Source organism: Elephantulus edwardii, unplaced genomic scaffold (genome assembly GCF_000299155.1).
Source record: "Elephantulus edwardii isolate Elephantulus edwardi_28Jun2011 unplaced genomic scaffold, EleEdw1.0 scaffold00090, whole genome shotgun sequence".
NCBI lineage: Eukaryota > Metazoa > Chordata > Mammalia > Macroscelidea > Macroscelididae > Elephantulus > Elephantulus edwardii.
In genome coordinates, this window is record NW_006399840.1 from 7111672 (window position 1) to 7127908 (window position 16237).

At 37.9% G+C, this 16237-nt stretch overlaps 1 protein-coding gene and 1 pseudogene across 1 annotated transcript in view; both read right to left on the reverse strand.

Moving 5' to 3' along the window:
* The window catches only part of USH2A (Usher syndrome 2A (autosomal recessive, mild)), a 1454174-nt gene that overhangs the window by 472662 nt on the left and 965275 nt on the right, over positions 1–16237 (reverse strand). The gene's annotated exons all lie outside the window — the stretch shown is intronic.
* The window catches only part of LOC102866349, a 2271-nt pseudogene continuing 670 nt past the window's right edge, over positions 14637–16237 (reverse strand).

A 16237-nucleotide genomic window follows, 5' to 3' on the forward strand; every position in this document is an offset into this window, starting at 1 on the left:
ACACACACACACACACACACACACACACACACACACGCACACACACAGAGCTTTGAGCAGGGCAGAATCATCCATGATCAGAGAAACACCTCCCACATAACCTGGAAGGTTCAGCTCAAGAAGCCTCCCCTTAAACATGTAGCAAACACCTTTTTAAAAAGATAAAAACTACGACTCTACACATAGATCTCTGATGGGCTGCATAGGAATCAGATTGACTATATTTGTGGAAGAAATAGTTGGAGAAGCTCAGTATCGGCAGTGAAAGCCAGACCATAGGTGGACTGGGGATCAGATCATCAATTACTCATATACACGTTCAAATTGCAGCAGTAGGAAATTAAAGTAAGTCCACAGAAACGAGATAAAATTTTGAATCAGTTCCATCTGAATTTCAAGATCATCTTAAGAATTTGAGGCATTGAACAGCGGTGATCGAAGAGCAGGTGTTCTGATCCATATCATCCATGAAGAAAGCAAAGGGTTGTTACAAAAACAAAAAAGAAAGAAAAAATCAAAATGATGTCAAGAGAGACTCTAAAGGATGCACTGGAGTGTCGAGACACTAAAACATGAAAATATGTCAAAGTGTTGAACAGAAGATTTCAAAGGGCAGCTTGAAAGGACAACACAAAGTATTATAATGGAATGTGCAGAGAGCTGGAACTGGGGAGTTAAAAGGGAAGAACTTGCACTGCATTTTGTAAGCTGAGAGAAGTAGAAAACAAATTTAAGCCTCTTGTCACAATATTGAAAAATGTTTCTGGCAATATTTGAATGATCCAGAAAGTATCAAAAGATGATGGAGGAAATACGCAGAAATCACTATACCAGAAAGAATTGAGTGATACTGAAAAATTTCAGGAAGTACATAACAAGAGCCAATTGTAGTAAAGGAGGAAGTAGATGCTGTATTGAAGACATTGGCAAAAATAAGATCCCAGGAACTGATGGGAAACCTATTGACTTTTCAATTAAAAGATGCAGCCGTTGTCGTGCTCACCAGTCTATAACATGAAATTTGGAGGACAGATGTCTGGCCAACAGATTGAAAGAAGTCCATATTTGTTCCCATTCCCAAGAAAAGTGATCCAACTGAATATGGAAATTTTTGAACAATGTTATTAATATCACAGGCAAGCAAAATACTGCTGAGGATAATTCAAAAACAGCTAGAAAAGTACATAGATAGGGGACTGACAGAAGTTCAGGAATGACTTAGAAGAGGCTATGGCATTAGGGATATCATTGCTAATGTCAGATGCATCCTCGCTGAGAGTAAGGAATACCAGAAGAATGTCTATTTGTGCGTTATTGACTATGGAAAGGCATTTGACTGTGTGGATCATAACAAGTTGTTGCTAACATTGAGAAAAGGGAGTCCCAGAGCATATAACTGTGCTCCTGTGAAATCTATGCCTGAACCTGGAGGCTCTGGAGAGCAGGGAAGCACTACATGGTATAAACTTGAGAAGGGAGTGCATCAAGATTGTATTCTCTCCATACCTGTTCAGTCTGTATGCTGAACAAATTATCTGAGAATCTGGGCTCTATGAAGATGAGTGTGGCATCAGGATTGGAGGGAGACACATCAATAAGTTGCATGATGCAGATGACATAACCTTGCTTGTTGAAAGTGAGGAGAACTTGAAGCATTTATTGCAAAAAAATCAAGGAATGCAATCTTCTCTATGGACTGCATCTCAGTATCAAGAAAACAAAGATTCCTACCTTGGAACAATAGGCAGTATCATGATGGATGGAGAGGAGATTGAAATTGTCTGTGAGGAAGTGTGAGGATGGCACAGGATAGAACAACTATGCCAAAGGGACTTGATTGTAAATCTTTAATTCCTGGAATAACCATCATGCAATAATTGATTAGAATGATGGGCCTTGCATAGGCATGTATCCACTGTTGTTTGAGTCCTATCAATGGTTTGAGTTGAGTGCATCTTATTTCTCAAGTGATAGGTATTTTGTATTAGAATTGTGCAATGGAATAAGACATTTATTTTATACATAATGCCTTCCTGCTCGTTGATTGTGGAACCATGTAAAATAAAATTAATAACTTTTTCTGTTTATCATTATGTTGCCTATTGATCCAGTCCTGGTGGTTTTTTTTCTTTTACTTATCAGCATAATCCAAACTGATGACTCTAGTCTGTGGTCTTCAGCAGTAAGTGCTCCAAATCCTGCTCACTCTCATCACTTAGGATTATGTCATTTGCATATGTCATTTTTGTTGTTCTGTGCCATTGAATTAACTCTGACTCATAGTGATCCTATGTCCTATGCTCTGAACCTTGTCCTACCCAGTGTCAATATCACCAACTATGAAACACTTGACCTCTTTGCCATAGTCTCTGTGCCAAACCATCTCATCCAGGGTCTTCCTCTCTTGCACTGACCTTCTACCCTTCCAAGTGTGATGTCCTTCTTCACAGATTAGTTCTTGATGACAACATGCCCAAAGTATGTGAGACAGTTTTAAAATTCTTGCCTTCAAGGAACAATCTGCTTTCATTCTCTCTAGCATAGAACTGTTCATTCTCTTGGCAGTCCATAGTATGTTCAATAATCTTCTCCAACACCCACAGCTCAAAGGCATCAATTTGCTCTTCTGTCATCCTTAGTCATTCATTGTTCAGCTCTCTGATGCATAGCAAGCAAATGAGAAGATGATGCTTTCCATCAGGCACACTTTAGTCTTTAGACTGACATCATTGCTTTTTAGCACTCTGGATAGGGCTTTAAGTGTAGATTTCCTCAATGAGTCTTTTGATTCCTTGACTATTGATGCCAAAGTTGTTGACTGTGGATCTGAGCAAGATGGAATCATTAGCAACTTCAGTCTTTTCTTCATCTATCATGATGCTGTGTATGGGCCATGTAGCGAGGATTTTGGGTTTTTGTTTTTTATGTTAAAACACCATCTATATTGAAATTGCTGATCTTCTACAATAAATGTCTCAAGTTCTTTTTTATTTTGGTACACAAAGTTATGTCATCTGCATAACAGAGTGGTTGATAAGTCCTCTTCCAATTCTGATGGGAGCTCTGGTGGCCTGGTGGTAAAAAGTCACACTGGTAATCTGGAGGCCATAGGGTGAATCCACTAGTTGCTTTGTGGGAGGAAAAATGGACAATCTTCTCCCGTGCCATTTACTACCTCTGAAAATCTGGAAACAGTTCAAGTGTAGGTTGATTCTGACTGGATGGGAAAAAACAAGGTCTGGCTGGAGTAGGCAGGGAAAAAAATTGTGTGTTTAAGTATATCTGCATATGCAACAGGTTATTAATAAAACTTCCCGTGCTGATGCTGCATTTTCCTTCCTCTAGTCTGAAGGACAACAAATAAGTCAAATTTCAATAGTTTGCACCACTACAAATTATTACAGTCAATGTTTTAGTAAATGCATAATTTTTATACATGATAACTTGATTTATATATTCAAACTGAAGAAAAAGGTACAAGCCTTTTTTCTTCATTTGCTCCTTCAGACACAGAGTTTGATGAAGAAAATCTTCCAATTTTTTTAATGGTGCAGAGGACATCAATGGTAATTCTTTTAATGGAAGTTATTAATTGACAGGGACAATTTCACTGTTAAGTTCTTGAGATCTCCTCTTGTAAATGTGTTTTCTTAACTGTGTGTTAAGGCACTGAAGACTAATTAGTAAAGATCAGATGAACTGTGGGATTACATAAAGGATCTTACCTATGAATGAAGAAAGCAAAAGGTCATTACAAACACAGGGGAGAAAGAAAGTTAGAAATGAATGGTACAACCATTCTGAAAGGCAAAGCGAAATTTTCTCAAACAGCAAAACATAGAATTTATACATGACTCAGCTATTCCACTATTGAAATATGTTGTTGATATGTACCATTGAGTTGCCTGAGACACATAGTGACCCTATGTACAACAGCCCTAAACCCTGTTCTATTCTGTGTCAATCTCACTGTCTCTGACAAACTTACCCTCATTATCCCAGTCACTGAATCAATCCATTTCATTGAGGGTCTTCCTCTCCTGTGCTGTCCCTCCACCCTCTCAAGCATGACTTCCATCTCTAAGGACTGGTCCCTCCTTGCAACATGTCCAAAGTATGTCAGATGAAGCTTCAGAATCCTTGCTTCCAAGGAGAAGCCTGGTTTAACCCTCTTTAGGATGAACCTGTTCATTATCTTAGCAGTTCATTGTACATTCACTAGTCTTATCCAATACCACAGCTCAAAGGCATCAATTCCCCTTCTTTCATCTCTACTTATTGTCCAGCTCTCTGATGCATAGCAAGTGATTGCAAAGGCCATGGCCTGTACTGGATGCACCTTAGTCTCCAGAATGGCATCATTGCTCTTTAGTACTTTGGAGAAGTCTCTAACAGCAGACTTTCCTATCACAATATGTCTTTTAATTTCCAGGCTTCTGGTGCCAAGAGCGTTGATTGTGGAGCCAAGCAAACTAAAGCTGTTAACAATCTCAATATCTTCACCATCTATCATGATGCTGTCATTTGGCCTAGTGGAAAGAATCTTTGTTTTCTTGATATTGAGTGCCTCAATCCATATTGAAGGCTGCAGTCCTTCACCTTCTTCAGCAAGTGCTTCAGGTCCTCCTCAGTTTCAGCAAGCAGGGTTGTGTCATCTGCATAATGGAGATTGTTGATGAATCTTCCTCCAAACCTAATATCACATTTCTCCTCATAGAGCCCAGCCTACTGGATAATCTGTTTTGCATATACATTGAAACGTTATGGAGATAGGACACATCCGTAGCACACACCCTTCCCAATTTTGAACTATGCAGTGTTTCCTTGCTCTGTTCTGATGACTACCTGCTGATCCATATATAGGTTTTGCATTGGCATGATCAAGTGTTCTGGTATTCCCATTCTTCTCAGAGTCAGCCACAGTTTGTTGTGATTCACACAACAAACGCCTTTGCATAATCAATGAAACACTTATTGATATTCCATCTAACATTAGCTACAATATCCCTAGTACCCCAATCCATTTTAAACACAGCCTGCACTTCTGGTAGGTCTCTGTTGATGTGGTTGTGTAGAATATTCAACGATCTAGGAAGTATTAAAAGAAGATGGAAGGAATATACAGAGTCACTGTATGAAAAGGATTTGGCAGACACATAAGAATTTCATGAGCAGATGGTGATGTTGGGGGAATTTGAAGGTGCATTGAAGAAGTTAGTAGAAAGTAAGGCCTCACAAATTGATGGGATATCAATTGACATATTACGCCAGGAAATCTGGAGGACAACCACCTGGCCAACTGACTAAAAGAGATCTATATTTGTTCCCATTCCAAAGAAAGGTGACCCAACAATGTGCGGGTATTATCAAACAATATCATTAATATCACATGCAAACAAGATTCTGCCGAAGAATGTATCAAAAAAAACAAACAAACATGACTGGAACAGCACATCAACTGAGAACTAGGAATAAACCCCAAGGAAATTAGAACTAAGACATGAATAGAAATATGTATACCTATGTTTATAGCAGTATTACTAACAAAAGAACATGGAAACAGCCCAAATCCATCAACAAACTAATGGACTGAGAAACATGAACATTCACTCACTGAACGGCTATGCAGTGCTAAGGATAATGATTCTGTAAAATACTGTGAAACACGGGAGAGTCTAAAAACCATTATGATATTTGAACTAACTCAGTCTCACAAAAACAAATATCACATCAAATCATTATTGCTAAAATAGAAAGATAACTAGTAAGACATATATAAATGTCCAAAATGGGATGCGGGAAGGTGAAGGGTCTAAATCATCTGGATAGCAAAGTTTAGTGAGTGAACCGGGAGGTTTAGTAAGTGAACAGGGAGGGAGGTGAGGGAATAGAAAAGATTCAATGCGGACTTGAGAAGATGGTGTAATAATAGGCATAGGTCAATTGTCATTAATTATATGGGATACAGTATGTATTAATGATTGTGTGACACAATATAAATGATGGATTGTATGGAACACAATGTATATGAGTGAAATACAATGTAAACCAATCATTGCACGAAAACCAATAAAAATATTTTTTATTGTTCATTTCAATGATCATTTACAGAGATTTTGGATTTCCATTCATTCATTGTTTCACTTTTCTCGCTGCCCACCCACCCCTACGCCCAGTTCGCTCTTCTCTTTGAAAAGTAAAAGAAAAATTCCTTCATTGGTATACAATCCCCCTGCACCACCCCCTTCAAAGTATACTCCACCCTGCAACCCTCATTCTGGACTCTTATGATAATCATAATGCCCTATAATATATTGATTTTAAACTGTTCTCTCCCTCATCCATTTCAATGCAGTATACATAATTCATCCAGTTTTTCTCATTCTTACCCCAACCCTGATGTTAGTCCTATTCTACAGCAGTGACACTATTTTTTTAAAAGACAAAAATTAATGTCAGAAGAATTTGAAAATTGCACTAGAACACTGAGAAATCCAAACAAAGGGAATTATTACCAAATAAAAGAGATGATGGAAGGTTTAAAAGTCAATGAGAGAAGAGAAAGCAAAGTATTATTGATGAATATGGAAAGATCTGGAGTTGGAAAACAAAAAGGGAAGAATTCATTAATTATTTCTCCAGCTGGGGGGAGGGTGAGGGAAAGAAAACAACCTATGGAAAAACAAATTCAAGCCTTGAGTTGCAATACTGAAAGATACCATGGGGAAAAGCCTGAATGATCCAAAAAGAAGATGGAAAGAATACATTGAGTTATTCTATTAAAAAGAATTGGCTGACACAGAACCATTTCAAGTTACACATATGATCAAGAATTAATGGTTATAAAGGAAGAATTTGAAGGTGCGTTGAAGGCATTAGTAAAAAGTAAGGCCTCACAAATTTATGAAATTCCATTTAACATGTTTCAAGAAACAGATGTAACCCTAGATGTACTCACAAAATTTTGCCAGAAAATTTGGGGGACAGCTATGTGCATAACAGAAAAATATTCAAGTTTGTTCCCATTCCCCCACAAAATTATCTAACAGAATGTGGAAATTACAGAATAATATCATTATCATCACATCTAAGTAAAATCTTGCTAACAATCATTAAAAAACAGTTAAAAAGTACATCAAAGTGTATGACCAGAAATTCAAGATGGATTTACAAAATACCATGACACAAAGAGTATGATTGCTAATGTCAGGTGAATTTTGCCTGAAAGTAGACAATAGAAGAAGGATATATATATTTGTCTTTCATTGACTGTGCAAATATATTTTACTATGTTGATCATAACAAATTATGATTTACATAGAGAAGAATGGGAATAACAGAACCCGTAAGTAATTGTGCTCATGTAGAACCTATGCTTAGCCCATGGATCTGCTGTCTTAACATTGTATAGCTAAAATAAGGAAAAGTGTGCACCCAGGTTGACTTATTTCTCCATACCTATTCAATTTGCATTCAGAACAAATCATTTGAAGATGAATGTGACATCAGGATCAGAGGAAGACCTATCAACAACATGCATTATACAGATGACACAGTCTTGCTTTCTCAGTGAGGAGGACTTGAAATGTTTGCTGCTGAGGATGAGAGACTACTGCCTTCACTATATGGTACATCTCAACATCAAGAAGCCAAAAATCTTCACTGCTGGGCAAATAGGCAACATCACGATAAACGGAGAAGAGAAATAAATTCTCAACAATTTCATCTTCCTTGGATCAATACCTTTGAGATGCATACATTTGGTATCAGCTACCAGAAAATCAAAAGACATTGCATTGGGTAAGTCTGTTGTTAGAAACCTCTCTAGAATGCTGAAAAACACAAATGTCGCTTTGAAGACTAAAGTGAACCGGATCCAAACCATGATCTTCTCAACTACTTTCTATGCATTTGAAATTTGGATGATTAATAAAGATGAAAGTGGAAGAATTGGTGCTTTCAAGTTGTGATATTTGAGAATAGTGCTGACTATTCTGTGACCGGCCAAAGAGATAAACTGTTCTAGGAAAAGGTGCAGTCAAGATACACATTGGAGGCAACGATAGATAAACTGTTCTAGGAAAAGGTGCAGTCAAGATACACTTTGGAGGCAAGGATAATGAAACTTTGTGTCATATTTTTGGGTATGTTTTTAGTGCCCATTCCTTGGATAAACTCATCATCCTTTGAATGGAGGAGGCTCAATGGAGGAAGGGAAAACCCTCAATGAGATGGATTGGCACAGTCATTCAATGGACTTGAATGTATAAGAGATTATGATGATGGCACAGGGTATCAAAGATCTGGAAGGATTTAAAGGCTTTGTTTATCAATTTGTTGATTTACAATTATATGCTTCATTATTTTCTTCACTATACTGAGATTTTAAAATTTTTTTCAAAAATTAACAAAAGTTGAATTAATTCTCTAGCCTCTGGAAACGCTATGAACTTTGAGAGATGTCGATAGTTATAGAAAGGCTTCAGGCGTTTTTTTTCATAGGGTCACTCTGAGTCGTGCTCCAATCAGCAACAACAAGAACAACAGTCACCAAAATGGAAATTATGTAGAATTAGAAGATACACATCTAGTCATTTCCCTGGCTGAAGAGTATTAACACATACAATTCAATTGTATTATTGACCTAAAGAAAGGACAAGTTAGTTATCAATAATATGATCACCATTACTTACTAAGGTTTGTGTAAATATATTTGAAAATGTTCTAATATTTTTTTCTCTCATACCTACATAAGAGTCTCTGTAATAGTCAATTAAATCAGAAAATCTAACATTTCTTTGACAAGCAACCAAAGAGTACAGGACAACTTACATTTCACTCAAGAGCTAAAGTACAGAAAAAAAATATTTTTAGCAATATCACATTGAGCTTTTTCTCTTAAATATAAAATCCCAATGGTCTTTAAATTTTTTCCTAAGTATGTAAATCCCAGGACCTTTGATTTTTAGAGTTTATTAGAAATTAAAAAAATTTCCTCAGTGGACATAGCAGAGACTAGCTAAACTACTTGGTGAGCAAGTATGCATGTATAACTCTACTTAGAAAAGATAAGTCCAATTGAGTTCTTATTTGATTGGGTTGCTTTTTGGTTTTGCTTTGTGGAGTTCCTGAGTGGGATGGCGTACATACATTTGACTATTAAGTTGAACTAGTCCACACAGAGACAGTTCAGAAAAATTCCAGGATTCTACTTCAGAAAAAAACCCAAAAACCAGCCTCTGAAAACTGTATGTAGTAGAGTTCTACTTTGACATGCAAAGAAATTACATTAAGTCAGAACAGACTCCATGGCAAATGACATATATACACTGTGCATATTACTGAGAAATGCATTTGCTACTTTAAAGGTTGTTTTTTTGCTCTTTCATTAGTATATAATCTCGAGGACATGGATTGTTTACCTATTTACGAATAGTTCTCTATTTTTAAATTTTTTTAATTTGTAATAGGCTTTGCACAACTGATACTTTGAAGCTGTTTGACATTACTGTAGAGTCAAGCTGCACCATCAGACCTCTCTGGATCTGACGTGAGGACCAGAAGGCGTGTTCTCAGACCTTAGGATGTAACAGTCATTGCAAGGAGATGCAGATAAGCAGTCCAATGTATTGACAAAGAAAATGTAATCAGTCCCAGGATTTCAATGCAGTCTCTGCCATTTACTGTATTCAGTACCCAACATTCCCAGTGCAAGCCACATACTTCTCTTTTACTCAGCTTCTCCATTAGTATACAGAGATAGTAATAACATTGTCCTCAGAGGTAACGTAAGAAATAAATTAGTTAATACAGGTAAAACAATCTTTGTGTTCAGTGAATGAAATTTGACTTAATACTATATCCAAGAAAAAAACTTTTATCAAATAAAAATTATATATGAGTGTCATCCAATCCACTTCCTAAAAAACATGCCTCTGAAAACTCGATGAACTTTGATAAATGTCTATGGTTATAGGGGGGCTTCAGGACTTTTGTTCATAGGGTCACAAAGAGTTGTGCTCAACTTGAAGGCAATTAACAACAACAACAACAACAATCATTCTTTAGGCAGCTGGACTCTGTATTTTTCTATTCTGAAGTATGATGGTATTATAGTCCATATAATCCAGGATAAAGATATAATTTTATCCAAATAGTCCAGGATAAAGATATAACTAATTGGAGGAAACACACTTCAAAACCCTACAGATGAGGTGTAGCCACAAGACTCTCTCATTAAAGGAAATTCCCCAGAGAGAAGAGACTCAGGTTTTACTTACATGGAATTCCTTATAACAGATGTTCTGTGAAGGAATTGAAGAGAAGAGGAAATTTAGCTGACAGCCTCTTCACAGTAGGGCTGATTAGTGTTCTTCAGTGCATAAAATATCACGCCTGTTGCTGTTTGATGCCACAGGTAGTATTCAACATCTGGAACTGGTTATCTGTGATATCTGTTCCTCCTCCAACCAGGGAGACCTTGACGGACTGAATTAAGGCTCCTTAACATGGACTATGCCTCTGGCCAGAAAAACTGACTTTCTGTATTCAAAGACAAGTGATCTCTGATGACATATTGTGTAATGTGATAGACTGCTAACAGAAAAGGTAACACTTTGAGTTCAATAGTCTTCTTCAAGAGTAAGTTGGGCAATGACAAGAGAAGGAAGCAAGAAGCATCCAGATCAACAAAGAAGTGATAAAACTCTTGCTGTAGGTACACAATGTGATAGTGTACACAGAAAATTCCAAGGACTCAACAATAACAGTAAAGTTAGACCTAGCAGATCAATTCAGTAGACTGGCCGAATAAAAGGTCAACACAGAAAAATTAATGACATTCATCTACATCAACAAAGAAAACCCAGAGAAGGAAAATGAGGAAGTAATACCATTTACAATAGCCAACCACAAAGTGAGATACTTGGGAATTAACTTTATGAGAGGTACAAAAGATCTTTATAGATAAAATTATAAAACAGTACTGTAAGAAACCTAAATACATAGGGAAATGCTACCTATTCATGGATGTTGTTTTTGATTGCCTTTGAGTGGAGCACAACTCATAGCAACTCTATGGATAAAAGGCCTGAAGACCCTCTACAGCTATTGGCATTTATCAAAATCTATAGAATTTTCAGAAACATGTTATTTAGGAAGTTGACATCACTCCTGCTTCCAAACCTGTCATAGTATGTTGTTGCTGTTATGTGCCACCCTTCCTTGTTCTGCGCCAGTCTCACCAATTCTTACACATCTACCCCCATTGTCTCAGTTATTGTATCAATCTATCTCATCTAGGATCTTCCTCTTCTTCGCTGTCCATCCACCCTTCTAAGCATGATATCCTTTTCCAAGGACTGATCTCTTCTGTCCACATGCCCAAAGTGAGACAGAGCTTCAAAATCCTAGCCTCTAAGGAGAGACTGACTCGGTTTCACTCTCTCCAAGACTCCACATATTTGTTTTCTTGGCAGTCCATGGTATGTTCAAGACTCTTCTCCAGCATTACTACTCAAAGGCATCAATTTTTCTTCTGTCATCCTTAGTCATTGTCCAATCCTCTGAAGCATAACAAATAATTGAGCAGAAAATTGCCTGGATTAGGTCACACCTTTGTCTCTCCACTGACATCACTGCTCTTCAGCAGTCTGGACAGGTCCATGACAGCAAATTTTCCCAATGCAATTTGTCTTGATTTTCTGACTGTTGGTGTTAAGAGTGTTGATTGGAGAGCCAAGCAAGTTGTAATTGTTAACAACCTCCATCTCTTGAGAATCTTTAAATTTTTGATGTTGAGACCCCAGTCCTTGACCTTTTGCAGCAAGTGCTTCAGGTCTTCTTCAGTTTCAATAAGCAAGGTTATGTTATCGCATATCATAGGTTGTTAATGAGTCTTCCTCCTATCTTGATACCACATTCCTCCTCATAAAGCTCTGCTTCCCAAATTATCTGTTCTGCATAGAGATTGAAAATGTACAGGGACAGGATGCATCCCTGACATACTCCTTTCCTGATTTTGAACCATGCGTTGTTTCATTGCTTTGTTCTGTGGACTGCTTTTTGGTTCAAGGATAGGTTTCACAGAAGCACAATCAAGTGTTCTGATATTACCACTTTCCTCAAGGTTAGCCACAATTTATTGAGATCCACACAGTCAAATGCCTTTGCATAGTCAATGAAACACAGATAGATATTCTTCTGGTACTCTCTACCTTCTGCCAAAATCCATCTTCCATTGGCAATAATGTCCCTAGTGCCATGGCCTCTTCTAAACCCAGCTTGTATTTCTGGTAGTTTTCTGTCAATGTACTGTTCGAGTCTTTTCTGGAAAATCTTCAGCAGGATTTTGTGAGTGTGTGATATTGTTTTATAATTTCCACACTCTGTCGGGTCACCTTTTTTTGGAATGGGAATAAATATAGATCTCTTCCACTCAGTTGGCCAAGTAGTTATCCTCCAGATTTCTTAGCACAACTTGGTGAGCACATGCAGGGTAGCATCTGTTTGCTGAAATACATCAATAGGTATTCCATCAATTTCTGGAGCTTTATTTTTTACCATCAGCTGTTCCACAGAAGAAGGATGGATAAATTTCCTCCTGTATGATTAACTGCCTCTGAAAACACTCCAGAGAGTCAGCTATGGGTCGGTTTTGACTCTGTGGTACACAATAACAGCAACAGTGTTAGAGATATAGACCAAGGAAAACAGAACTAAAGTACAAAAGGAGATTTGTACATAGATGTTCATAGCAGCATTATTTACAATAGCAAGGATATAGAAACAGCCCAAATGTCCATCAACAAATGACTAGACGGAGAAACATTCATCTGGGGGAATACTATGCAACACTCAGGAGCAATAATTTTGAAAAATACTGTATAACATGAGAGAGGTTAGAGGTGCTTTGGAAAAGAGGTTTGACATTTTTTTCATATCCTTGAAAATCCTAAAGGATAGGATACTCTAGCGTGCATGGCATTCCGAGGAGCCAGAATTCACTCCATGGAAAGGATTCACTCTGGTTTATTTAAAGACAAGTTGTATGCATGGTTTTTTTTATACCTACTTTTCCTCAGAAACTGTAGGCTCCATTTAAAAGGCTGACATGGATGCAAATCACGTAAATTTTTGGGAGGAGAGGAGGAATGCTGACTTATTTTACTTTGAAGAGATTTTAAAATTTATCTTGACCAATAGCTTTCAAACATAATTATGCATTACAATAATTTAGAGGATCTGTTGAAATATGCATTGTTTGACCCAATGCAACTTTCTTTTTCAGTAATTATAGGGGAAAAACCTCAAACTCATTACTGTCAAGTTGTAGTCAACTCATAACTAGATGATCCTCCAATGGGTTTGAGAGGCTGTACATTGCATGGGAGAAGAGAGTCCATTATTTTCCCACTGAGACTGTTGGGTCTAACAGCACTTCTGCAAAGTGAATTAGGGACCCAGAACCTTGCCCTACAGGGATCGTAAATTGAACCAAATTTAATATTCAATTACAAATTTTTGTTAGGTTTTCAATCAACCTTAATTCCTCTTCCCTACTTGCCTTTTTCTCCACATATATATCTTTAGCTTATTTCTTAGCCTTCCCTAGTCCTCTGTCTTCCACCTGTACCATGCTTTGCTAAAGAGTTCCGTAAGGATGCTCATAATCAGTCCTCCATGTGACTCTGGTACCTATAATAATCCTCTAGCTCTCTACATGCTTAACTTCCTTTTTCTTGCTCCTTTCACTATGTGATAATGAGATCTCTGGCTACTTGTACTTGATTCCCTGAAGATATTCCCAGTTACCAGTTCAGGACAAACTGTTTCTCTCCTGAGAAAAGTTAAATTAGGGGAGTATGAACGCTTGAGACTGAAGGACGGGAGAGGAAACTTCCCCTCAGTTGTCATTCTCCCAGTTTCTCTAGATTTCAAGAAGAGTCAAAGAACACAAAAATATTTTAATTCAGTTTCAGAAAAATATGTCACATGGATTAGAAAACATGACATTGAGAGGCTTGTTTTCCTAGAAGTGCAAGGAAGAGAAAAAAAATCATTATGTTCAACGGATCTTCCTCTTGTATGTCCTTTTCCAAAGCCTCTGTTCCTAGAGCCATTCCTCTTATCTCCCTCTAGCTGGGGCAAGCTAATTCCCCCACTCCCACACACTTTTCAGTCATAGTATATGGGTACTGAAGACCCTGGGCTCTGACCAAAAACGGAACTGCCCTTTAAGCCAGCAACCCACAGGCAGAGGCACACAAAGCCCTACCCCAGTCTTTATAGCAGAGACCATAGAGCTGGCATAGTTCCCACCATCTCAGGACGAAGGGGCCAAAATCTGACCCTCAGCACAAATCAAAACTTAATATTGAAAAAGAATAAAGGCTTGAAGTAGACTGCAATGTAGGACAAGAAAACAGAGTTTTTGTAGTTATTCCATCCACAAAAACAAGAGGAAAATGAGACCTTTTCCCATTACAATGTTCTTTACTATTAACTGAGCTCCAAGGGTATTTGCAAGCATAAAAGGGTTTAATCACTCAGGAGAGCTTTGCTCTGGAGAAATGAATAATAAACTGCAGGAAGGTCAACATTGTAAGTTGTAGGTAGATTTTGGGAACCTCAAAACTTCACAAAGCTGTCAGTCCTACAGAGGATAACAGTGAAAACCAACAGAGTTACTCCAGACTGGCAAATCTGAGGAATCTTCAGGCCTTTTCCTAGGTCCTACATCGAGTGTCATGTTCCATTCCAGATGTTATATACGAGAGGAGAGACAAGTGTACACTTAGCTGTGCAGATCAGTGCTGGAGCCAGCCTTAGGAACTTTGTTGCTGTTGTTGTTGTCATGTGCCATCGAGTTGCTTGCGACTCATAGCGACCCTATGTACAAGAGCTCTAAATGTTGTTCTATCCTGTGCTAACTTAGCCATCTCAAACGCACTTATTCCCACTGCTCCAGTCACAGAATCGATCCACTTCCGAAAAGACAGGCCTTTGAAAACCCTATGTACAGCAGAGCACACTTAGACTATTGCTAGGAATAGCAGACATGGCAATTGAGACTGAGATCTTAGAAACAGAAATACAGAGAAGAAGGACAGCTGTAAACAGACACTAGTGATTGGAACACGAAACGTGAGAAGCATGAATGTGGGAAAATTGGACATTGTTAAGAAAGAAATGGAACGCATAAATATTGACATACTAGGTATAGGCGAAATGAGATGGCTTGGTATGGAACATTTTGAATCAGACGATTATATGATTTACTATGCTGGGGATGAAACGGTGAGAAAAAATGGGGTTGGTTTCATAATTAAACAAGTCATCTCTAGATCCATCCTGAAATACAACGTGGTGAGAGATAGGATAATATCCACACACATATAAGGAAGTCCAGTGAATACCACTATCATTCAAATACATGCACCAACAACCAGAGCCAAAGAGGAGGAAATAGAAGATTTCTACCAACTTTTGCAGTAAGAAGTTGATCAAACATGCAATCAAGATGCATTGATAATAATGGGCGACTGGAATGCAAAAGTTGGGAACAGAGAAGAAGGTTCAGTAGCTGGAAAATATGGGCTCGGTGAGAGAAATGAGGCTGGAGATAGAATGATACAGTTCTGCATATTCAGTGATTATTCATTGCAAATACCTTTTATGAGAAACATAAAAACAGGCTACACACATGGATCTCACCTGATGGTATGCATAGGAATCAAATCGATTACATTTGTGGAAAGACTCAGTGGAGAAGCTCAATATCAGCAGTGAAAACCAGGCCAGGTGCTGATTGTGGCACAGACCACCAACTACTCATAAGCAAGTTCAAGCTGAAGTTGAGGAAAATTAAATCAAGTCTATGGGAACCAAAACTTGACCTTAAGTCTATCCCACTCGAATTTCAAAACCATCTCAGGAACGGGTTTGAGACCTTGAGCACCAATGAGCAGAGACCAAATGAACTCTGGGAGGATATCAAGAATATCGTACATGAAGAATGCAAAAGATAGTTACAAAAGCCGGAAAAGACGAAAAGACCAAGATGGATGTCCGATGAGAGAGACTCTGAATATTGCATTAGAGTGCCGAGAAGCCAAAGCTAAAGGAAGAAACCAAGAAATCAAAGAGCTAAACAGAAAATTTCAAAAGGCAGCCCGAGACGATAAAGCAAGATACTATAATGAAATGTGCAGAGAGCTGGAGTCAGAAAATCAAAAGG